The sequence below is a fragment of the Cygnus atratus genome, chromosome 27, assembly GCF_013377495.2.
Source record: "Cygnus atratus isolate AKBS03 ecotype Queensland, Australia chromosome 27, CAtr_DNAZoo_HiC_assembly, whole genome shotgun sequence".
In the NCBI taxonomy this organism is placed as follows: domain Eukaryota; kingdom Metazoa; phylum Chordata; class Aves; order Anseriformes; family Anatidae; genus Cygnus; species Cygnus atratus.
The window spans coordinates 1,368,287-1,392,330 of record NC_066388.1 but is presented as its reverse complement, the minus strand read 5'-3'; the positions used below and the strand labels follow the sequence as shown (position 1 = coordinate 1,392,330).

General features: G+C 40.8%; 1 protein-coding gene across 1 annotated transcript in view; it reads left to right on the top strand.

The window, feature by feature from the left end:
* Positions 1-24,044, top strand: part of UNC5D (unc-5 netrin receptor D) — a 296,261-nt gene that overhangs the window by 134,654 nt on the left and 137,563 nt on the right. The window contains exon 10 of the mRNA XM_035562690.2: positions 14,180-14,274. The gene's annotated coding sequence lies outside the window, so the exon portion shown is untranslated. The remainder of the gene's footprint in view (positions 1-14,179; positions 14,275-24,044) is intronic.

Below are 24,044 nucleotides of genomic sequence, written 5' to 3'. Positions count from 1 at the left end.
ATTGATGCTCATATAATATTTTTAATATGCCACAGACACTCATGGTAATTAAAGTGCCTGCTGATGGCAGAAGCATCTCCTGCCTTTCCCTTTATACTATCCAGGAAAAAAACAAAAACAAAAAAACAAACAAATGAACAAACAAAAACCAATAACAACAAAAAACAACCCAAGCTATCATGTGTTTCTGAAATTATTCTACACTGTTTTTAATTCTGATAGCTACTGAAAAATTTATGAATCAGCTTGTCTGCTATCAAAAGCTGCCTCATGGAACTTTACTGTATTGACACTTCATCATGATAGGGAAATATGTATCATCTCATTTAGTTTTGGAGAATGTGTCTGCAGGATGTCAGGCATAGTTAATGCCTCCAGATAGGCAGCTCTGAAAAGCATAGGCTGCATTTATCACTGCTACGGACCCAGAGCAAGGAGCAGTGCTGCAAATCCCTTGTCTTCTCTCTCCATCCAAAGTTGCTGATTAACCCTGCCAACACGTCTCAGCTTTGAGCAGGGGGGATGCTACTCGGGCTGAGTGCATAGCTGTTATTTATACGGATGCAGAGTCATCAGGGGATCAGGGCTTTCCAGGCACTGGAAATGAGGCTGTCCCTCCTGTGATGAGTATTGCATTGCTCTGGCAGAGACTGTGAACATGGTGAGCCTCCTGTAGCTGGTACGGAAACAGCTCTTAGAGCCTGAGGTCTCCAAGAGCAGCCTCATGGACACACTGCTGGGCTGATCTGTGCCATAGGTGTGTGTCAAATTAGATGGGGATGAATTTCCAGCATGAATTTTTTAACAGACACTTCAAATAGCAGCGTGGCTATGATGGTGTGCTTTGCTGTGGTTTCAGAGCTTGCTGTTCTTACAGTAACCCGTCAAAAGATTTGTTTTCACTGTATTATTTATAAATGGGAAACAAATGTACCAAAATAAAAGGCAGTGCAAAGTAACACAGTAGGCTTATAGTCAACTGAGTCTGACAAATAAATTTACCTGCAGCACGTCATTAAGTGCATCGCCTTGCACAGCACACTCCACTTGGAGAGCAAGCTTTGCCAGAAGTCAGCTGCAGTTTACTAATGAAGGATGTTTGGATAGTTTGTGTGAAGTCCCTCTGATTTTATTGTATTTTATTGAAGTTGAAGACGTCAAACAAAAGCACTCTTAACTCTTGATCATACTGTTAGTGTTTACACAAGGTTATTTATTGACATCTGGGTGGGAGTGAGCACATACAAGAAATCACAGATAAAATAAGTGGAGTGAAAAGTGCAGACATCAGTTGGACTCAGCAAGGCGGGGACATCATTTCTAGTTTTTGTTTTCTTCAATGTATTTTCACCCCTGTGGAGTTTTTTGGTCAGGGAAATGGAACAGGAAAGTGATACGTTCATTTCAGAACAGCAGTTAGGAAAAAAAAAAAACTTTCTCTTTTAATGTTCCAATATTATCTTTAGTAATTGTCAGTGTGCTGGCTGTATGATTCATTCCTGTGTAACTATGAACTTAGGAACCTATGATTGGACTTGGGGAAGAAATTAGGTAGCTAAATTCCAAACTGAAACTCTGATTTCTCTTCCTTAGCCATTGTCCAAGCCTGGAGGTGAATACACTATGAAGTGTTCTACTTTGAGCCTCCCCAGCTTTTCAGCCCTGGTCTCCTGTGTTGGATTTGTCCTACTTTCCAGCACAGCTGTTTTTAAAGGCTGCCATGCCTTTGTTCTGGTCGGGCTTAACATTCCCCAGAGTTACAGTTCCTTGCTGCAGCAAGAGTGACCCAAAATGCACATCTTCACTCCAAAGCGCAGCTCTTGATCCTCTACGTTGCTAACCATGTCAACAAGCTGTCATTATCAAAGTTTAATTGAATTATTTCAACAAGGTAATGCACTACTGCATAAAATAATTTTTAATTATTTTGTTTTAATTTAGGTGGCATGGAACAGAGAGAAATCAAATTGTTTTGGGAGAAAGGGAATGATAGGAGGGGGGATTAGGGTATGTATGGAGTAAACTAGTTTCATTCCTTCGGTTTTATGACTCTTATTATATGTTCATGCAGCATCACATCTGCATTTATTGGAAAATTTAAATCTTTCTTGCACAAAATGCTCTGGTGCAAAATGATTTGTTAGATGAGCAAAATACTGAGTGCTGGTGCATCAAGATTAAATTTTTAACTATATATGTTACATTACACATTTAGTATCTATGCAGGCACTACAAAGTGAAATTCCTCATAGCAGAAGCTCTAGTCTATTCTGGTTATTTCCTGTCCCTCACCAAAAGTGATGCACCTGTTTCACTTTGTCTTATCCTTCAACTCAAGCTAACTGGGTTCTTGAATTCTGAAGTTTCAGTTTATTAGGGTATTGTGAGTTCCAGGCCTTGGCAATACTTGTTTTCTTTTGGCTGTTCATCTCTTTCTCAAACAACAAAATATATAGTTTAATGGTAGGTGAAGAATTAGCATCCATTCTTATTCTCATGATCATAACAGCGTGATTGGGCTGTATTAAAAAGAGATGCTGAGCAATTAAGGACTCACTACACTAATTCATTAATGTATACTAAGAGAGACACTAGGGGAAATCCTGAGATTCAGTTTGCATTTACAGAAACTGTTAGAAATGGCTATCTGCTACTTTTTATTTTTTTCCCCCTTTAAGTCATTAGAAAAGTATAGTTTAAGAGAATACTTTAAAAACAAAACGTTCACTTGCCTTCCATGCAAAATATTAATAACAGAAGCATTTTCAGGTGACTCGTACCACTTTTGCTGGAATGATCACTGGGTTTTAGGTATTTGAGTTTGCACCTAAAAGATAAACTGTCTGTATTGGATCTTACAGAAATTGCAGCTACATTTATCCAGGAAAAAATATGAATTGTAGTGAACTCGTAATGCAATCTGACTTGATCTCGGATTTTATACTAAAATAACAGAGATCCTGTTCACCCAATCCCTTGAATCTTTGGCTGTAAGTTGGAAAGAAAATCACTACTAATTCTACCTGAAACACAGAGCTTTGGAAAGTTGAATTGATGAATATCAGGGGAGTTACTTCTGACTTGTGTTAACCTAGTATTGATGGCAGCTTTCCATTGTCTGAATTTGTTGGTGTTTTTGTTTGGGACTTTTACACTGAAATGAGGAATAAGCGTTTAGTCCCGCAGAAATCAGTGGAGCCTCCTCCGATGTGCACTGACATCAGGACGGTGCTCACCACATGGCAGTGTTTAACCCTGCTTAGTTTTCGTGCCCTCTTAACTTACAGGAATAACTACATTTTGTGAAGGGCTTACTGTTTCATTTAAGAGCCTTAAATGAAACACATGGTGCTTGCTGGGAGCGTGAATGAGCAGGGCACACCATCTCCGGTGTTGTGAGAGTGCCAGAATGCCGGGCTATTTTGGGACGAAGCACCAGACAGAATTAATGCGGTCTCTGACAGAAATCAATCCAGAGTTTTGATATTACTTATTCTAGGGATGAGGAGAAGGGTTTCTGTTTTGTCTTTAAAACTGTCACACCCTTTTCAGCTATTCATATTAAGAGCTGCCTTAGCAGTCACAAGATGGATTTCATAAAAATTGGATGTCATCTCCTTCACTAAATAGCCAACTGGTGCAGAGAGCCTAAGTGAGCTGGTGATTTCCCTCCAGAGAGAGTTTCATTTAAATTAGTGGATAAAAACTGATACTTTTTCAGAACATCTGTTCCTGCTTCTAGACTCTTAATTGTGGTCGTAATAATATTAAGTGCAACTATCCATTTTTTTCTCTCCCCTGTTTTCTAAATCTTGGCTATTGGTATTGTTTAGCAATGTTAATCGGTCTCGCTGCTTTTCTGCTCCCCTTTATAGGCTTGTCTTTTTAGACGTAATTAGACTTTGTTTAAGCAAATATTTTACAAGCATCTGTGTCAGTCCTTTTGGTAAGCTCAAGACTTTGTGTTGTGGCAGGGTTCTAATAGACGTTACAATCTCATATCAGACAGACCAAGGGAAAAAAAAGCATAAAAGGCAATTGAAAGACAACCCCTATCCATGTCTAGGTAAACAAAACATATGAAAAGAATCCTATTAGAAGCCTCCTGAGTCACTGACAGAAATAAAGTAAAATAAAATAAAATAAAATAATTACTTTTAATGCAATTTACCATTCTACATTTTCAGAAGTCCATTGAGTCACTTGAGGTATTCAGATTTTCTGCAGACCTACCAATAATCCCTATAAAACCTCTTAATATGTTTTAGTAGTCAATTTTCTGACAAGATTTATTTGTAACATCATAGCCTATTATTAACATCATAAACTTTATACCCATATGAATGTGTTCTACTATCCGTGCAGTGGTGATGGGGACACCCAGTGCTTTGAATGACTGCGTGTGCAAATCCATCTCCTGTGGTCCTGGTTCACATATATAATTTGGCATTTTACCTGTATTTTATCTCTTCACTTCTCTCTTCTGTTTCCAGTTCTAAACAAAAAGTGCACTTGGTGGCATCTCACTCATTCCTACTCCTTGTCTTCTGTATTGCAGTCATCTTGCAATCATGACAGTGCTGTGCCTCTCACACAAGTTCCTAGCTTTCTGAGTAGCCTCCTCAGAGACAGTTTGATGAAATTTATATTTCAAAGAATTAAAAAGCTACATTTAAAAGGTTATTTTGTGACACTAAATTGCATGAGCTTTAAAAAATGTGGGAGACTTTCCCTCTCAGTCTGCAGTTTTTAACTTGACACCTAATGATGTCTACTACTGGATAAGTAGAGGACAGGTAATAATGAAATTTGACAGTGCTATCCATCTTGCTGCATCCTAAATGGGTGTCAGTTGAATTCTGTATGAACAGTGTTTCGTCAACCAAGCAGGGTCCAAAGAGTTATAATATTGATGTAGCGACGCCACTCTTTAAAAATATTGCCATGAAAATTTGTGTGTGTGCAGGCAAAATTGTAATATATTTTTATTACTAAAATCACATTGTATTTTGGAAAAAAAAAAACATTTCCTTGGGTTTTTGAGAGCTGGCTTTTCAGCCAGACAGGACATGAGAGCGCTCTAAAAACGCCCTACTGCCATATCCACGAGTTCACCAACGTCAGCACTAGCAACACTGACAGCCCTGCTGAAGGAGGCCTCCAGCACTTCTCAGGCCGTTGATTCGTCACTGAGCAAAACTGATGGAGTAACAGAGACAGACAGAAAGGAGCTAGCAGGTTATCTGGGTTGGGGTTTCCAGTGCTCTAGCAGTTGGGGTCTGAGTTTGTGTTTTCAGTAGAAAAATTAGAGTGTTTGTAAACAAGTCTGCTGCAGTGATTGTGGTGCATAAACACAGCGGATCCACGCTGCTGCAAGCATGTTCAGTCCCTTGAACTCACAAAGTGTTTGGAAATCAGCAGCAAAGGGCATTCTTTATTTTTTCCTTTTCAAGAACAACACTTGCTGCAATCAGGTAGAAAATAAACATCCTTTGCGGTAATTGTGGCCATGTGTTCCCCTCGGAAATTATAGGGATTTTATTCATTAACATTTTGATATGTTATGACTTGTAAATTTGTTTTTGGAGTCTTTTTTGATTTGATTTGTTTTGTACGTTGTTTTGAACACTTTTCTCCCCTTCACCTATTTATCCCCTTCACTGATATCAAAAGAATATAAGGCCTTTTTTTCAAGAACCTTGCCTGTTCCAGAGCTCTTGGTTTGTGGGGAATTTATTATGCTTTAACTTAGTAGAGATTCTTCTAAAAAATTCTGAACAAAATGCTCAACTCTTTGCTTCCTCACAACCTCTTTTCTTTCTTCAGAGGTGTTTGTTTATCAGAGGGATTTCTTTTCACGGTGTGTACAATAGAACTGTATTCATGGATCTGTCTTTCTTTTTTAACGTTTTTCTGTATTCCAGCTTTGACACTAATCAGTTCTTTGTATTAAAATCATGCCAGCGGGTAAGGGCGTAGTGACAGAGGTCAGAGGCTCTCCTGGGGTCATAGGAGTGTGCGGGAGGCAGGACCAGAACTGCTCCTTTGCCCCTTCCTCCCTATGCACGCTGCACAAACAGCAAAGAAGTTAGTACCTGCTCCCAAAAGCAGCTTGTCCCGTGGCCTTTCTGCCTGTACCGATCTGTAGCACTTGAGATCAATTTGTATGCTTGATTTGGCAACCTGTTTTGGCTTGGGTCTTGGCACTCTGGTATGTCCTTAATCCTGTAGATGCAAAAAGCCTGCTCCATGTACTTTCTTAACTCTCCCATTTTTGACCTGGGTAGTTTGTCTGTTGACAATTGCTTGAAATAATGTGTTCTTTAGGAATGGTTTTCTTGCTTAGGAAGAATCCTTCTCTCTGCCAATGAATCTGTCATATTCTTTGTGGTGTATGTTTTTTATGGTCCTACAATGTTTATATTTAAAATAATTTTACTTACATGTTCCCCCAGTACTATTTTCAGAATTATACTACCTACAAAGTGATCTCCCAGCAGTACTTTTTTTGTGTAAAGAAGTAAAGACTAAAAATGGTTAAATTAGACCTCTGACACACAAAAAAGCATGCACCCCAACTGTGATTGTGGATGTCCAAGCACTACTTGAAAGAACTAACACTGATACAACTTCATGTTTCTTCCAGCTGCTGATCTGGAGATTGATTCTCAGCACACTGGACTATTCACTTGCACAGTTCAACATTAATTTTAATCGTGCTTTAAAGGCAGCGACTTTTGGTCTTACCAAGAAGCAGTGTTTTAGTGTTGTTTCTAAATCTGGACTCTGATCTAGAACATTCAGCAGAGTGCAAGGCTAAGTTTGGTTGAAGGGACGGTCTCACTGGAGCTAGGGCAGTACTGCAGGATGCCCAAGGAGTTTTCCTTCCTTAAGCTGTGTTGGATGAGGATCTCCATTCCTGGTTTAAGAAATGAAGAAATGTGAAATCAAAGGGACTTCTTACTAAGTTTAACAGCACTCCTGTTTTTAGTAACTGGATTACCTCAGCTGATGATGCAATGGGGGTGACTAATTGTTTTTCTTATCCTTCAGACAAATTCTGTAGAGGTTCCTATTGTTGCTTTGTGTATGCCTGAGTGAACTGCTGATCGTTCTGAAATGTTGTCATGAGAAGAACCAATTATATCCTTAAAACTGCATTTAAATGTCAACAACCAGGCTTACAAAGACGTGTTGGAGATGATTATTAAAATGATCATTATAGGTGGTATTAAAGTCATTATATTTAAATAAGAGCACCTACAGTCACACAAAACCATGCTAAAAGCCTATGGGCCTTCGCATTCTTTGGTGTAAACAACTCTCAAGGCAATAGGAGGTTTTTCTGGTTTTCTCGTTATTCCATAGTAGCTCCCCAATACACTTCAAAATGTCTGGTATGCACCTTTCCTGGAAAAAGGAAATAGGATGTGTTGTGTCATGAGCTCAGTCCAAAGCAGTGGTTCCCCTGTTCCTCTGTGCATAAATGGCTTGACATGAGGTGTTGCCAAAAAAGATGCCAAGGCAGTCCTTCTAAATTTGAGGAGTGCTCACTGCAATGGGAAGAATTTATTGGCCATTTAACAGCTGTGTGTAGTGCACTCAAAGGATGAATAAACAGTAATGAATTGGAGCAGCTTATGCTTTATTTATTTATTTTTGGTAGTGGAATTGGTAAGTAGTTTTGAATTATCTGGGCTGCTTCTTGTCCTTGCAGTAGGTAATTATCTGTTAGGCTTGCTATGATTTGCACAGTACTCTGTCCATCTGCATTTCACCTGGGGAAATCCGTGGTATGAGCGAAGAACAGCTTTGCTGGCTTTGGCGGGGGGAAGAGAGAAAGTCTTGTTATTTTCAGAGTAGAGCTGGCAGATTGTCATTGTTTCTGAGCTTCTTGTTTTACTGCTGTCTTGTGCTAGTGACACAATGTTCTACGGTTAGGAAATGTCAGCTTCATGGATGAGGCATCCAATGAGAATATCAGCCCTCTCCCCAGCATGAGATGTTGGCTGGGAGGAGTAAACTGCCTGCATGCAAATCTCTCTCTTGGAGTCAGTTAAAGAGTTAGAGGGAAGAAAAATCATCCTACCTTTTCTTCTCTGTTAACTCTTTGTTTCCATCTTTCAAAACCTTAATTCTCCATAGATGTTATTACTGATATACATGTTAATTCGTATCTTATTTAGCTTTCTAAGCCAGGTGCACACATGCCAACTGTAACAGCAAAAACAGATGGTCTAAGTTGCTGAGGTCCCCTGGTATTTTTTGAAAGAGGGGATATTGTTCTGAATATCCTGGCTAATTATACTGTACGCAGTCACATTTTACCTGTCTGTGTTTTTCTCTTCTTTTGTTTGAGTAAGCTAGGGTTTGTTTTTTTTATTCTAAATTGAAGGTGATTTGTTGTTTAGAGCAGACCACAAGCAGAATTCCTGCTTTTCCATAGCAGTTGAAGTGTAATATTCAGAAACGCTTGATGCTTGGCTAGCTATTAAGATTTTGTTGAAGATTTTTGAAAAAAGTATGTGACAAAAGCTGGTTGAAATGGAGAAGTGTTTCTGAATTGGAAATTGAGTTTCAATATGTGTATTAAGTAAAATTAAGCCTAAAAGAAAATTAGAAAATATACTTTAGTTTGTTTATATTTTCCCTAAAATATAAATTTAAGGGCGAGGGCAAAAGAAACAGTATTACTGTCAGAAATCTCTGGTGGCAAGAATTAATGTGTAACATTGAGACGGAATCTGGAGCATTTCTCTGATGCGGCTGATACTGGCCAGAGTCAAGCAGCATGCTACCAAGGAGATTTCTGCCCAGGCACTTACTAAATTTCTTGTGGTCTGTGAATTCAGCTGCCTGATCCTGCAAATACAGATATTTCAAAACGATCTGGAAATGAACAAGGTCTGCAAAATACAAATGTTGCAACTTAGTCTGAAGATTTTTTCTGTCTTTCCTACCTGCTCATTGAGAACAAAATGCTTATCTACTGGTGACAGGAGCTAGGATGCTAAGATGAGTAAACCAGAGTTGTGGATACGGAACCAAGATCGTAGGAAAAATATGCATGTGGAAGGATAGGATTACATTCATGACTGGAAGACAGGTATTGGAAAGCATGTACTGTTTACATCACACAGAAGGTTAAATGGTCAAGTAGCATCATACATCTGTGAATGAAAAGACACAAGCTAAGACTGAAAAAAATCGTTTAGATCAAAATCGACTTTAGGAAGGACGGCAAATGATTTAACTAAAATAGATCTGCAAAACCTCTGCAGCCCCTCACAAGCAGATTTTAGTAATGACCACACCTCTGCAACCAGAACTGTGTCATTGTAGGAGATCTTTGCTTCTCTTACAGAGTGTAGAGAACAAATGCTAATGTGGACAAATATTCCTGGATGAAATTTAAAAGCCATCTTTCCCAGTTCATCATTGAACTTCCAGGAGGGAAACTCTGATGTCTTTGCACCAGGCACGTGAAAGTTCCTTTGGAATACTTCACACGATCCAAGTTATATCCATTCAAAAAGAGCCTTTTGCTGCCTCAGCTGCAAGGACTGACAAGGCCAGCTGCAGGACAGCAGCAGTGCTTCCGAGTTTGTTAATTTGAAGCTGTTTCTTACTTCCTCGAATACCAAAATGTCAGGAAAACATCGGGGCCTTAGCAGGAGGGCCTGCGCGGAGCCGGGAGGCGCAGGAGCTGCGGTTCCCCCATTTCACTCACACACAGGTAGTGTGTGAAGAAAACCCAGGACCTCCTTTCTGGGAGTCTCTCAAGACCTTGCTTTTGGGTGCAAGGAAGTCCTGGTCTGGTCACCGTAGGCGTGCTTTGCCCAGCTCCCTCCCCTCCACGGACACACGGAGCTGTTGTGCCGCGGGGCCAGGCCTCGCCGGGCAGCGGCCTTGTGCTGCAGCCCGAACAAAGTCTGCGAACACATCAAACAACCACGCGGAGCCCTTTTAAATTGGAGCCGCGTTTGTTGTCCTATCAAAATACATATGGATGAGGAAGATAAAATTATTTTTTTGAAGACCAGTTCATTGAGTCCTGAGGAATTTATACAATATACCTGCTGCTGTTCTTTAGTTCATTGTGAATATCCTTTTTATCAGCTGCCAAGTCCCTTTAGTGATTTTTCTTTCATGATTTTTTTTGAGATAAAACAATGCATTTTAGAGATGCTACTGATGCCTTGAATCTAGGATCTGACCAGAAAATTGTATTCTCTCTCACAACTTTTGTTTAAATCTTATTTGGTGTCTGAAGTCACCTTACTAACCCTTTATTACCAGTTGAACCACTATTACTAGTGCTTGTAGTTCCCATGACTTTAGTAAGAAGGGCTGCATTCCCAGAAAAATGGGGGTTATTCCTTTTTCTTAGGCTAGGGGGAGATAGGCCATTCAGTAACTCCACAAACATAGGGAACTATTTCTTTTCCAGCTGAGCTGTGTTAAGGGCTTTCCACATTTTTAAAATGCTTTCCACCCATTGCCACAGTTAAGCACAGCCAGCTGTCTGCACTAAGCCACCTGGTGGTGTTAAAACAGTGCATTCTCATAGCAGGCAAGAGCATGGACGTTAATGCAGCTCATCTGATGAATAGTAATTAATGAAGCCAGAGCACTTCAGCTGTTTGTGATCATCTGCACAGACCCCCTGGATAACACCACTCCCAACACAGAGCAAGCTCTTTGTGTTCCCCGGTAGAGGAGAAAGTTAAGTAACTGGATAGCGTAGTAGAGCCATTCTTGCTACTCAAGCATTAACAGACAGAGTAATTAAAAACCAGGATGATAGTTAGGCTGCACTTTGTCTTCCCTGATTCAGAGCTTGTCTGTCAGTAATGGTGAAGTTAGAGAAGCTAAGTGGGGCTTTTGGGGATGGGACAGGCATTCTGGCTGGTTTTCTTGCATTAGCTCAGTGCTTGCTTGGAAAAGCAGAAAAATAAGGCACATGCATGCAGGGGAATTAATTATCTGAAAAAACAGAAGGTTGCTTTTGGTGCCTTTAGCACCAAGAAACCTGAGAGAATCCAAAGATGTGACACAGCTCTCTGCCTAGTCTAGAATTGCTGAGTGTTTGTTCTGGCTGCACAAAGACCAGGATCCACCTCAAGGGGGCTGACATGTTATTTGGCTGACTCAGAAGTGAAAGAATGAAGTCAAGGTAAAGAAACTGCTGTGTGGCAATTCCCTCCTGCTGCTTTTGTTTCACAGAAGATCATTAAACCTTAAAGGTAAGAGAGACATTGTAACCCTTTCTTCCGTCTGTCCTAAAAATAATGGCTGTGTTTAGAAAAGCAAATACAGGCACTTTGCTTTGTAATGAGACTTTTGAAAATGTATTTAAGAAACTATCATCTCCCAGGAGTTAATTGATATTAATGTTGGTATCTCTCTGGGTAATAAATTGCAGGAAAGGAACAAAACTTTCCACAGTACAACAGGAATCAGCAGCTCCTTCTCTTTTCTCTGCCCTAGCTTTCAGCACAGAGCAGCAACTGTGTGCTGCAGGTTTGACCCCAGAGAGATAAGGGATTTCTCTGGAGCATGATTTTCATTCTATCCTCCCACAGTGATCTAACAGAGTTTGTTTAATAATGTTCCTTTTGTTCTGGCAGATAATCGTGGGCTGGCCCAGATAGCATCACAAATTTGCTCCTTTCTGATAATAGGATCTTATCAGGGTTTCAGCAGCATATACCATTTTACAGGATATGGCTTTAATTAAAATGACAATATGGAAGAGTAGAGGTCAGATTCCTTAGTCTGGCATCTCTGTAGCATCAAACTGGAAAGGGACAAGGTAATAAATGTCTTTCATCTGGTATGAGAGGGAAGGTAGAGAACTATTTTGCTGGCATTAATCATCTGTTGGGTGGAGTGACTGCATTTGGAAGTTCTAGGGTAAGCTGTCTGTAAAGAAGCACAGTTCCTATAGGCTCTGCCAGCAGTTCCCCAAAAGGACTAAAAATGAAGTGGTAGCAGTTATACCTTGCTTTTCAGTCTTGGGAATCCCTGGATGGGAACCTCATGTCTTGTGGCATGAAACACAAGATTATTGGAGTTCCCTGTAAATCTGTGGTTGCTTTGTAGGAGGGGTATGATACCTTCTGTGTTTGGGCTACATAATAGAGATTTTGGTTCAGGCCTGTGCATGCTATCACAAAAGAACTGAGTATTGTAAGCAGCAGCCTTTAGGTAATCGACTTGTTTAGAAAATACAGACGTCCCCTAGTCATGATTCAACAGCTTTGAAATTCAAAGTTTATGAAAGCCTGAAGTTGCCTGGCTCTGAGAAACAGCTGTTGTTATGGGGAAACATATCCTAGCCGCTATACAGTGCTACCCGAGGAAATGCATATCTTGAAGCTGTTCTTCAGTGCCTTACACCCGTGCTGGCACTGAGCGCGTTATGTAGATAAGCTCTTGGCAGCTCTCTGAACACGCTCTTCTGTGCCCCACGCAGAGACAGAGCTCCAACCTTAAAGTTCACATATCAGAACTCAGGAATCAATAGTAGCCCCCAGCCAGGCAAAGGTTCCTTATCTATGTGCTGCTTAGTATTCCCTGATAGAGAAATCAGGGAAGGAACAGTGAGTCCTGCTTTATCTGTAGCAAAGGCTGGCTACCAAAAACCCCCCAGACCTGCATTATGCAGAGCCTTCCCTTCTCTTCGCATCCGCCATCTCGAGAACTCTCTGCAGTCCCTGTTCCTGCTCGCCAGCTCAGCTTTGCATTGACAACAGCCCGCTCTCCCTCACCCTCTCCATTGAAGATCAGTCAGAGTCCAGGTTGTGCTGTGGTTACAGAACTACGGAGGTAGTGATCGTGTCAATAGCTGGGGAAAGAGGAGGAAACTTCTCAGTAATGATTCTCCTCCAAGAACGGGTTGATTCCTCGTGACCCCAGCTTTCTAATGAGCAAGGGGCAGCAGAAGTTCGAGGAGACAGCGTGCTTATGTGGGACTTGAAGTTAAGCCTCGTTTTCCAAGTTGCAGCTAGCTGCTGCCATCGCTACTTCTATCTTCTGGAAGTTTTCTCTCTTTGAAGGTGCATCTGTGACACAGCAGCACATCAAAGCAGGCACCTACCTTTAAGCAAGTGAACATGCTGAAAGTTTTCAAGTACTAAGCACCTTCTAAATTGGAATTTCATTCTCTTAATGCTGTAACACAATCAAGGCTGGTTATGTGATGTCCTAAATAACGAGATAACAATGGATGAAAAGGAAAAAGAAATCAGCTGACTTTAGGAAAAATAATTACTCTTATTCAGCAAGGCTGAAGTTAATATTTTTGAATTGTTGAATTCCCTGATAAATTCTCTCTTAGGAGTTTTTTTCCTTATTAATCTTGGTGCTTTTCTTGCTTAGTTTTATTCCTTCATATGTATTTTGTATCTTTGAAAAGCTGAATAGAAGTGTTTTATACCCTGTCGTTGGCGTTGAAACCAGAGGAAAAGAAAATCATTCAATGTAATTCTTTTCCTGTACTTACAGTTTTTATTCCCTTGCTGAGTGTCATGTTCTAAATGTCTGATATGTTTGGCTTTGGGGATATAACGTAAAACAATTATTATTATTTTCATATCAAGGTCATGGTCACTTGCAGTACACTTTTCATTTTCACAACACTGGAAGAAATGGTTTTGTCTTATTCTGCAATATTCCTGGACTTACTAAAACGTTCATGTGTATTTAACTGCATATGAAATATAAACTTCTTATTAAAAAAAAAAATCTGTGTTCTGGTGCAGAGAGCACAAATAGTGCTGTGAGCTGAAGCACTGGAGACTTCGTGTACTGTAAGAACTTTATAGCAAGTCACAGCTTTGCTTCTAATTGAAGTGCAGTCTCCTGGTAATGTTAGTCCGGTGTCACACTCCTAGTTAAAAATATAGTATCTGGCTTAAAAATGTGACATCTTTTTATTGTAGTTCATTATAAGTACCCTTTAAATAATCAGTAATTACTATCCTTTAACCTTTAGTTCTACCTTAAAACAGCAGTAACTTAATATTATTTTATACTAAGCATTAAGAGAAGACAAAATCTGTATTTCAAAGCAGTTTAAGTTTTTGTCATGTGATGTGTTCTTCTAATAACATCATAATTATTGTTTCCTGCTTTGTCATATTCTGCCTCACTTCCTCACAAATTTTCTTTATAGCATGATCAAGGAATTGTCTACTTCAGCTGTTTGAGTGCGGCAGCGTAATGAAAACTCGAAGCATGAAGGCTGGAGACTGAAGGAAAAACTTCCTGGTAAGTGCTGTACTCTTCAAAGTTACGTACTTCTGAGTATACTCCATTTTTTGTTGTTTTTTTTTTTTTTCAATGAGAAATCATGCAAAGTCGTATCCAATTTTACCATCCTATGGACTTTCATTACAATCTCACCTAGTTTCTACAAGCAAAAGTTGGAGCCTGTGCACTGTGCTTTAGATACATAACATGGCATCAAAAGTGATAGGGGAGATAAAACTCCTCAGAGTGAATTGACCTGTCCTGAGGTTTTCATCCATGTCAGTGGTTTCCTGCAGCCCAAGCTAGTGTCCTCGTGTTCTCCCTCCTTCAATTGATTATAAGAGAGTTTAAAAAAGAAAAAGGTACAAGTGATGACCTTAGATAATTTATCTGTGAATTTTGAGGGAATGCTTGACCTTGAAGAATTCTTCCAGAAGTGACGTAGGATCCAGGAGAGTAAAGTTTTCTTTCATCTAGGTTGAAATACAATTTTTAGTGTCATAATTGTCTTTTCTTTTACCTGTTTGGGAGTTGTAATCCACCTGTAAGAAACACTTCTGTAGGCTCTGCTGCCTGCAATAAAAATGAAAGAGGAATTGTGTGTCATTAAATGTGCTCAGTTCTTCTGGTTTGTTTGTTTGGCTTTTGCTGGGTTTATTTTATTTTGCAATGACAAATACCTGAGCTATGATAGAAACGTGTCCAAGTAATACTGAAGGTGTGCTTTATGCAATGCCTACTTCCTGAGCAGAGTTATGTTGCATCCAAATAAAACATCGAGTGTGTGTGTGAAATACTTTAAACATATCGTAAGCAAAGTATTTCCTTCTATGCTTATCTGCCAACAGTTGACTTATGGGGATGTATTTTCATTTACTAAAGCAGATGTAATTAAATTCTTAAGATACCTTGGTGATCAGACAAAACTATTCTGAATAATTTTTCCTGGTACAACATTAACGTGTGAACCCAGGCCTTGGTAAGTAAAGTGGGGGGGGAGGGAGCAAACAAACAAACAAGAACTGAAAACCCTGCATTCCACTTCACGTTTTTATTTTCAGAGCTCAGTAAGTTTTCCCTATAGGCAGAGAAAATTCTACTTCATCTTTCATAGAAGGCCACTTCCACTAAGCTACTGACTTCGTGGTCTCTTGTGTGATTGCTTATGACAGAGTTCATTGTATTTTGTTTGAGAACATAATTAAGTCTTTAGTACATGACAGTCGAGTGGCTAGTCAATGTTACAGTGCTTGCTGCTTCCCTCTACTGCTTGCAACTAGAACTGCTTGGAGGTGGTGAAAAAACACCTAGAGCTTGGTACCATTTTCAGGACAGGGTACTTAATTTTGTGTGGCCAACTCCTTTTACCAATTTTCACTGTAATGCGTATGTCAAACCTTAGTAAAGCATTTGTGGGGCTTGTTCTTGACAGGTGGAATAGGTTAATTTATCTGGAAAAGAAGCAATGTTTCTCTTGATGGTAAAGGGATTATTGAAATGCTGAACAGAGGCTCTTTTCTCCATTCCTGTCTATAGGCTGTTTCTCTGATGCTGCAAAATGTATGCTAAACATGTGCTGCTTATTATCAAATGCGAGTGTAGATCAGTGTTTTCCACTTGTCCATGCCTGTGGAAAACAACAGAAAGAAAGAGCTCACCCCAGTAAGCAGCCTCTAAACACTGCTGGCTGATAGGGGATGTACAGTGGGATTCATCTTCGCTTTAGCACTTTAGCTAAATTGCCCAAATCTAGTAAAGTGAACCCAAGACAAATTAGGCTGAAGTCATGTGGCAGGTTTGCTAGCTTTAGCATCAGAGTGCAGTTATTCTTAACGGTATTGATAGCATGGGACACAAGAGGTAAGGAATATTGGGTTAAGTTGAAAATGTGAGCGCTATCACCACAGCCCATTAAACCAATTGATGTCGCTTTCTTTTTTTTCTGTATATACGCAGAGCTTTTATTTTTTTTTGGTAAACTGCTTGAGTATGTTAGCTTAATTTCTGAGAGATTTCTCAACAAATGGTATGCTGAGTATGTTGCAGGGTGGGGAGAAAAAGATGTTTATGCCCAGCTTAAGGGGGGCTGAATGCCATCAACAATTATTTTTGGAGACAGAGGCAGTCATCCCATCTCATGGACAGTAGTAACCATGTATTTTTCTTCAACTGCTTTGTTTATTACTACCTTGCAACAGTTCTGTCTCTGGGAAAAATAAACAGGGTGAATCTGAACACTCATCAGCCCAGAATTACAAAGCTCAGAATGCTGCAAAGCTGCTGTGACTGGTAGCTGCCTGACAGGGCAGTGGGTGCATTGTTGGATACTAGCAATAAGAATAAAAACCTGTAAAACTTAATAGAAGCAAGTTCTGCGGGACTGTGTAATCTGTAACTGGGGGAATTTTTAGGAAAATGTACAGTTTAAAAAAAAAAATCTCTCTCTGCCGGATATAAACTCTATGAAAACATCAGAACATTTGGCACTATCCACAGAACGATGAAGACCCATTTATATTCTGTGGGAACTTTTATGAAAAGGCAGTTGAACTACAGCTCTACAGCAAGAGCTTATGTCACAAAATCTGCTTTGTTGGCGGGCATTTCAGTGCCACCATGATGTGCTGTGCTTCTGATGTAGGAATACCTGGTAACTGCAGCACTAGAGGACCGCGATTGCCACTTCCAAAACACGCAGGCTGAGCGCTGCTGAACGGTACTTCTGAGTTCGTGGACTGTTTTGTAGGGGGGTCATAAAAAGATAACTGAAGAAAGAAGTTACTGATTAGTTTGAAATCCCTGTGTAGGGGTCTGCAGCCTCAAGGAAGTGTTTTTTGGGCTTCACATACTGGAAAATTTAGCCACAGTTGTATAAATTTTGATTTTTTTAACTGCATGTTTCCTTGTAGGAAATAGCTTACCGTTCGTTGCAATAGATGGCATTAGTGTATTACTTGTCTGCGAGGCACTGCAGTGAAGTTGTTGTGGGCTTTTTGTTTTTGTTTTGTTTTTCCTATCAGTTCCACATGGTTGATGTAGAGATAAAAACCTGCTTTATGGAAGAGAGAGGAAGTCAGACCGGCCAGCGAGATCAGAGTTTTGCAGGTGGTTTGAGGAAGACTGTGGGTGGCAGGCTTTAAGGCCGCACTTATATTCGGAGGCGGCATCATTAAGCAGGGTTTTGCAGCCAAGACCTCTTGTTCTTACCCACATACCGCTCCCTGCGTTGTGCATTTGTAAGGCGTGGGGGAATCACATCAAGAAATTAATCCAGCTTGAAGAAAACACTTTCTAAGTGGTATATTTAATTCAGATCTGTTTCACCATCTACTGCACAATGTGGCTGTCCGGTACCTTTACTGGCACAGCCTTTGCCCTGTGGTGAGACTGGCAAGGAGAAGCTGGGGCAGAGGGGCCAGAAAGTGCTGACAGTGACAGCCAGCTGGTCAGTGCCAAAGCTCACCTTCAGTCTAAGGGACTGAACGTAATTTCCTCTTATTAGTTTCTTGTTCTGCTGTGTATTTACAAACAGAAGAAAAAAAGTATGAATACATGAGAACACGCTGAAGCTGAAACGTAAGTGTTTGAGCAGTGTGTGTCTATTACCAGAGGCTGTGCTTTCTTTCAAAATGGGGAAAGCTAATACCAGAACAGCTTTTCTCACAGAAATCTCCTCTTAATTCAGGAACTGGTTGCGATGTTTGTGTAGCTGTCATCTCTCTGTGCAATCACATCACTTGCTCAGCTGTAGTAGGTTCCTTAAAGTCTCTTGTCAGTGTTGCAACACTGTCTCATCACTGCCACAGAACACTTGTTCATCTCTTGGTGGAGTTGTACAGATCCTTTGATGTGCTCTTTAAATTACAGTTGTCTGATATACTTAGTTCTTTTTTTTATTTACTCAATGCCTTTGAGATTCTTGAGTTTCTCTCCTCTTCAAAATAGTTGAGCAATTGTAGAAGTGAGAGGATGGCCATTATCTGCTGCCCTTCTAGGGACGTGCTGTTGCATTCATACAACCTGCTTCTCCATTGCAGTGTACCTGACTAAATTGGAACAGAGCAAAATCCTCCTGGCACGACCTATGTATCCCAGTAGATCCTAGTTAGTGCCGTAGCAGGACATGCCATGTCCTGCTGTTCTCTGCTGCTTAATGACAAGAAGTGGGGGGAACAGCTGGGCTAGTTGTTTGGTGTTTGATTTGTGTCAACTGCCACTTCTCGGAGAATGATTGGGCTTGCACCCAAGTGTGCTTGCGTTGGTCCTCTGCCTTGTAGCTGAAATGGTGCTCTAATAGTTGAGGAACTGCTCAACTGCTTGTCTTTTATTCACACCCAAGATCATCAAACAGTTGAGTTTCGTGATGTGTCAGTAATTATGAGTAATTCAGAGCTGTACTTACTAGGGGGATGCCCTCTGCTTTAGTGATGGAGATTAAGATGAAAATAATTGAGCAAAGAGTTCACGTCCCAATCCCCCTTTTCCTCTTGTTACCAAAAAGTCATTATTATATGACCATTTCAAAGGTACAATTAGGTAACTTAATAACATGACACCTGTGTATTTCTAGTCCTGTCAAAATTGAACTTAATTAGGTCAGAAATAATCTCTCATTTCTCATGACTCACTGTGAGGCTTCAGTGCACTGGTTAGCAAAATGGGAAGAAAAGAACTGTGTACGATGAGCCCAATGCATTCAGTAAATCAAAGCAGGGCGAAGAGTCCACAATCAAGCCAAACATGTTTGCAATTTAAATGACTGGTGCCTGCTTCAGCATCTCTCCTGGAGCACCTCAGGCTTCACAGGAAGCATGTGGCAACAGCCAGGCTAAAACTCCGACCATCTCATTAACCCTAGTGCAGAGCATTAGCATCTCGTCGTGCTAGTTAGCTGATGTTCCTTTGTCAGGTTTCATATAAATATTTTCTGAGCTTTTCTGCTTTTTTTTGGTGTGTTCTTGGTTTCTTTCCTCTATATTCTCCAATTATAAAGTTCCTTTATGGATTTCCATCATCTTATGACCTGTGATTCTATCTGCCTGTATTTCATTACAGGACTGCAATCACACACAGTCACCGAGTGTCTCTCAGCCTTCACTGGCTAATTGCCCCAAGAAGGTCTTTGTGAATTCAGCTTTTCAGTGCCATGTAAGTTTGGAGGAAAAAAGGTGGCAATAACTTCCCACTTGATACGAAGGTTCTGAACTTATTCAGTAATAGCCTTTTGAGAACAACTCAGGCTACCTCTGACTGAGACTGAAATAGCTAGACATGTCATTCACTTCTCTTCTGTGAAGGCAGAACAGAAACAGCCTTGCTCGATGTTTCTTGTCCCTTGCCCTCGAACTGTACTCCTGCTCGCAGACAGTAGCATCCCTGCCAGTTCTGAACTGCACTGTGCTCTGTGCAGCGATGTTTGGAAGAAGCCCTTTAAAGTCCCTTACTGCTGGAATCCATTACCTTTTTTCTTTTTTCTTAACCGCAAATTACAAATAGCTAGGCTACTGAATTGCTTGTCTGCTGTCCTGCTGCTTTTGCTTTTTTTGTTTGCTCTCAAAGCACACATTCTAATCCATGCACATCTCATCCTTGCATCATCCATTTCTTGTCGTGCACCTCCCAATCCAAGTAAAAGTTCAGACAGGAGGATCAGAGCCAGGATGCTAAATCTGGATATTAGTGAGTGACTGTAAAGGATGGGGAGTACCAGTGATGGACGCTTTCTATTTGCAGTCTGAGCTCTTTCCACAGAGGTTAGAGCATGCTGAATAGCTGTCTGCCTGTAATCCAGCAGCAGTCACAACAAAAATGCCCGGGTGTGTGACAAGTGAATGTAGGAGGGATTTGATTGTTAATTTCTATGGGGAAATCTGAAAGGGTATGGAAACAAAATAACGGTAATTAATGCTGAAGTAGGAATTCTTCTTTGTCCAACTGAAGGAAGTGCTGTAGGTAAAATTTTGAGTGCAGCTGATTTCTCCAAATTAAGAATCAAGGAGTGAATTGGAGTATTAAGATTATGACACTTTCTAAATGCCCATTTCTTATGATTTTAAAATTGATTAGTGAAGTTCAAATGTTCATCACCCTCTTGGCATGTTAAACCACGCTTTCGTATTCTGATGCAAAGCCAACCACTTCAGCATTTTACTTTTTTTATCAGATTAACTTTGCTCTGTGGTGTTTGTCGATTTTTGGAATGCATAAACACAGGAAAATGCAAATAGTTGTATTTCATCTTAGATTAATCAAATTAAAAATATAGATTTTTTTTAACTCATCAGAAATAATGCCTTATGACAGCTCAAATGGTTACTTAGCTTTAAAGCATGTGGGGCGCAGTTGTTTAAAGAAGCATCACAGGCTTTTTAAGATGTTTTTTCCCCACCACTGAGGATGTTGAAGGTTTTTCTCTGGAATAAAAAGGTTTGTATCATTTTTAATTAATAAGGAAACAAAAAAGTGACACTACCATTTTAAAATACTAAAAATACAGAATATGGAAAAGATCTTTCAAAATTCAAACTAAGAGTTAGGTACGTTGTAAAGAGCGAGACTACTTTATGGATCAGAGGTAAACATGCTACTCTGGTATCTTGATGAAAGATAAGGTAGAAATTGGTATGTAAGCCTGCCGCTTTCTTTGTGCTTGCACTTCAGAGTACTCTATCAAGCAATGAGTTGGGGTTATATTACAGGGCAGAATAATGCAGAAACCCTGAGATTCTCCCAGATAAGACTTAGCTTCAGAAAAGTAGATACGAGCTTCCTGATGGGGAATCAAAATCATGTTTTCAGGCGTGTATTTGTACAGTAAATTATTCAGCCACTAGATGTCCTAATGCACAATGCAGATCTGCAAATCCAGCAGGAGCGGTGGTGTACAGGCATTACAAAGCTGGGACTCAAAATACGAAGATGATGAGCATTTAGCCTATGGACTCACAAACCATAGAATATTGCTGAAGAAGCTGTGACTTCTGAAAATGCACCTGTTCGCAGAAGGCTCGCACGCAGGCTGTGACTGCCTGGTTAATCGCCATCATGCGTAGATACTATGCTTTTATACTAGTATGTTGGATGCTATACCAACTCCGTCTGTTAGGGATTGTTTCTAAGTACCATGTGGCTGAATCTTGCATCTTGCTATTAAATACTTTTATTGTATTTTGGGTATTCCGTCCTGTTATTTTATAAGACTTGACAAACTCAGAAAAGTGCAGACCCACTGCTAAGGGCAAATGCAACTTTGAAACCCTGACCTTATGCAGAGGAGTGAGAGATGTTGCACCAAGAGGAAAAGAAAATGATAAAACTTTTATCCGATTGTTCTTAAATTTCTGTGCTGTGAAGAGTGGAAATGCTGGACCCTCATCTTGCAGCTGCTGTCTCTGCTGGGAGGTATCCCAGCCATCTGCCTGCGCGATGTGTGCAGTGGAAACGGGTGTTGCAGAACGGGTGTTCCACGCTTAGGAAGAACTGAGCCAGACCTGGCTACAGAGAAGGAGAAATGGCTGGACAGAGCAAGTACCCAGCTGTTGGTTTTGTGGCTGGCTTAACAGAGGGTGTTCTTTGAATGGGGTTGGTCAGGGGTTGGTGTTCTTTGACTATCTGGAGATCCAGAGCTCCTTGCTAGCATATGCCTCTCTCTGTTGCTGGGAGGGAGCTCTGCAGAGCAGCAGAGGCAGGTACAGGTGATCATAAACTTGAGGGCAAAGGAAAAAGATCAGGGTGAATTTCAGGTGTTTCTGTGTATTTGTGATGCCTTGCTCTGCTCAGCTGTTACCTCTATGTTCTGGCACATAAGAATGGCTCTGCTGATCAGACTGGAAGCGGTTCATCTGCCCAGCAACCTGCCTCTGAGAGGAGCAGTAGATGCTTAGGCAAAGTAGAGCATTCTTTTCATGCTCTTATCTTGACTGTTTTTCAGATCCACTTTTGTTTAGGGTGCTCTTGTGAGTGAGAGGAGGGGAAGGATAAATGTCCAAAGTATGATAAGAGCAAGGATGTTTTTTATTGACTTGTGTGCTGTTACGACGGAGCCCATTCAGAGTGCTTCACGTAATTTCATTACTTACTACTTGCTACAGTTGGATGTTCTTGTCTGCTCCTGAATTATTTACCTGTTGTACAGATGTGAATATTTGCATTAGAGCCAACTGGTACGTGTGTAATGTTCTGTGATATATATCAATGAGTTGGGTGCATTTATTCTCCTTTTATCATTATATCCATTGTGCATACAATTTTTCAGATTCAACAGTCAGCTCAGGTATGTTTTTAGTTGCAGGAGCTGCAAAATGAAGGAGCTTTGTTTTCACCTGTTCCTGAGAGCATGTCAGCAATGCCTTCCCCCAGCCTATTATCTGACGTGCAGGTGATGTGAATTCTGATTTATTGCAAATCACCTGTGGGCTCCTCCAAGGCTGTACATCAAATAAGGAACAAAATATAATCACCTGGCTGCAGGCTTCTGTGTTGCACTTGAGAAGAGAGAGGGACTGTAAGCACCTTTGCAAACTCAGCTGGAACATTTTGCTGAGCTTCCAGTGTGGAGGAGGTGATTTTTGTTTTTTTTTCCTTCAGGCTGTAGCTGTGTGGTTTATTGAAAATTATTGGGGTGTTTACATATTCTAGCTAGAAAAAGTTACTTTGTAGTTGTAAAGTGCTGTTTAATAATTAAATCTTTAGCACCTATCTCAATGGCACAACCTGAGATGGAACCTAAGATGGGGAAGAATCACGCTCAGAAGAGCAGGGTGATGGCCGAGCTGAAGGCTTGAGCCAAGACTCCCCGTTAGGGCTCTGCCCAGCCCTCCCACAGGCGCTTTTGTACTGGCTGGGTGCGTGACTGCTCTGATCGCCGCATTCAGGAGAGTTGCTGTGGCTCGCTGTGTTTCTTCTTTTTGCTTTCTGCTTAGTTTCTTTGTCAGCAGCTGCATCAAACTTCAGATTTTCAGATTCTAGGAAATCTCAAAACCCAGTTATGAAACATGGACTCTGTCAGAAAACAAACACTGCTTGCTATAAAGCTTAACCCTTGAAATGCGAAGGATGAACAAACTTCTTCCTTCTAGCATTTTCAGCTTCTCCGTTAGTTTTTCTCCATTTTCTTCCAGTAGTGCCATTAATCCTCTGTGGTGGATTCCTGGCTTATCTTTCATTCTTGCTCACACCTTGATATCAGAAGGTAGATCACAGCTTTCCCTGTGACTCCCCTGTTAAAAGCACTGCATGGATGGCCTCCATTAGAAATAGTGGCACACTGGGCTGTCGTAGCACATTTAAGCCTTGTTTCTGTAAGGTGCTGTACTATCGGGGTGTGTATCAGTGCCTAAAGAAGGTAGGATTTCACCTGTAGCTGCATTTCCCCAGCTCAGAACTTGCTGCATTCCGCCCCACCTGGAGACTCTGGCTGTCAAACATTTTGCTTTTTGTATTTGCAGGCGCCCTGACTGAAGCTACCAGCTGTTGCCCTCTTCTCCTTGTGCTCTCTTCTTCCCTTCAGATTGCTTGATAAATGGAGAGCTTGATATTTTTATCTAAAGCACCAAACACTGACTCAGTGGCATAGGCAAAAATAGATGGCTAGCTGAGCGTGAGCAGAAGGGGCTGTGTTTGTGCTGGCAAACAGGGCCGTGATGCTGACAAGGGGGCACGGTGGGTGCTCTCATGTGAAAGCCTCCCCGGGTGCCTTCCCAGCCCTGTTGCCGTGTGGTTTTGGGGTCTGGTGGTGGTTGTTGTTGAAACTCATTGGCTGTAGAGATGACCTAAAAGGCTGTTGAAGA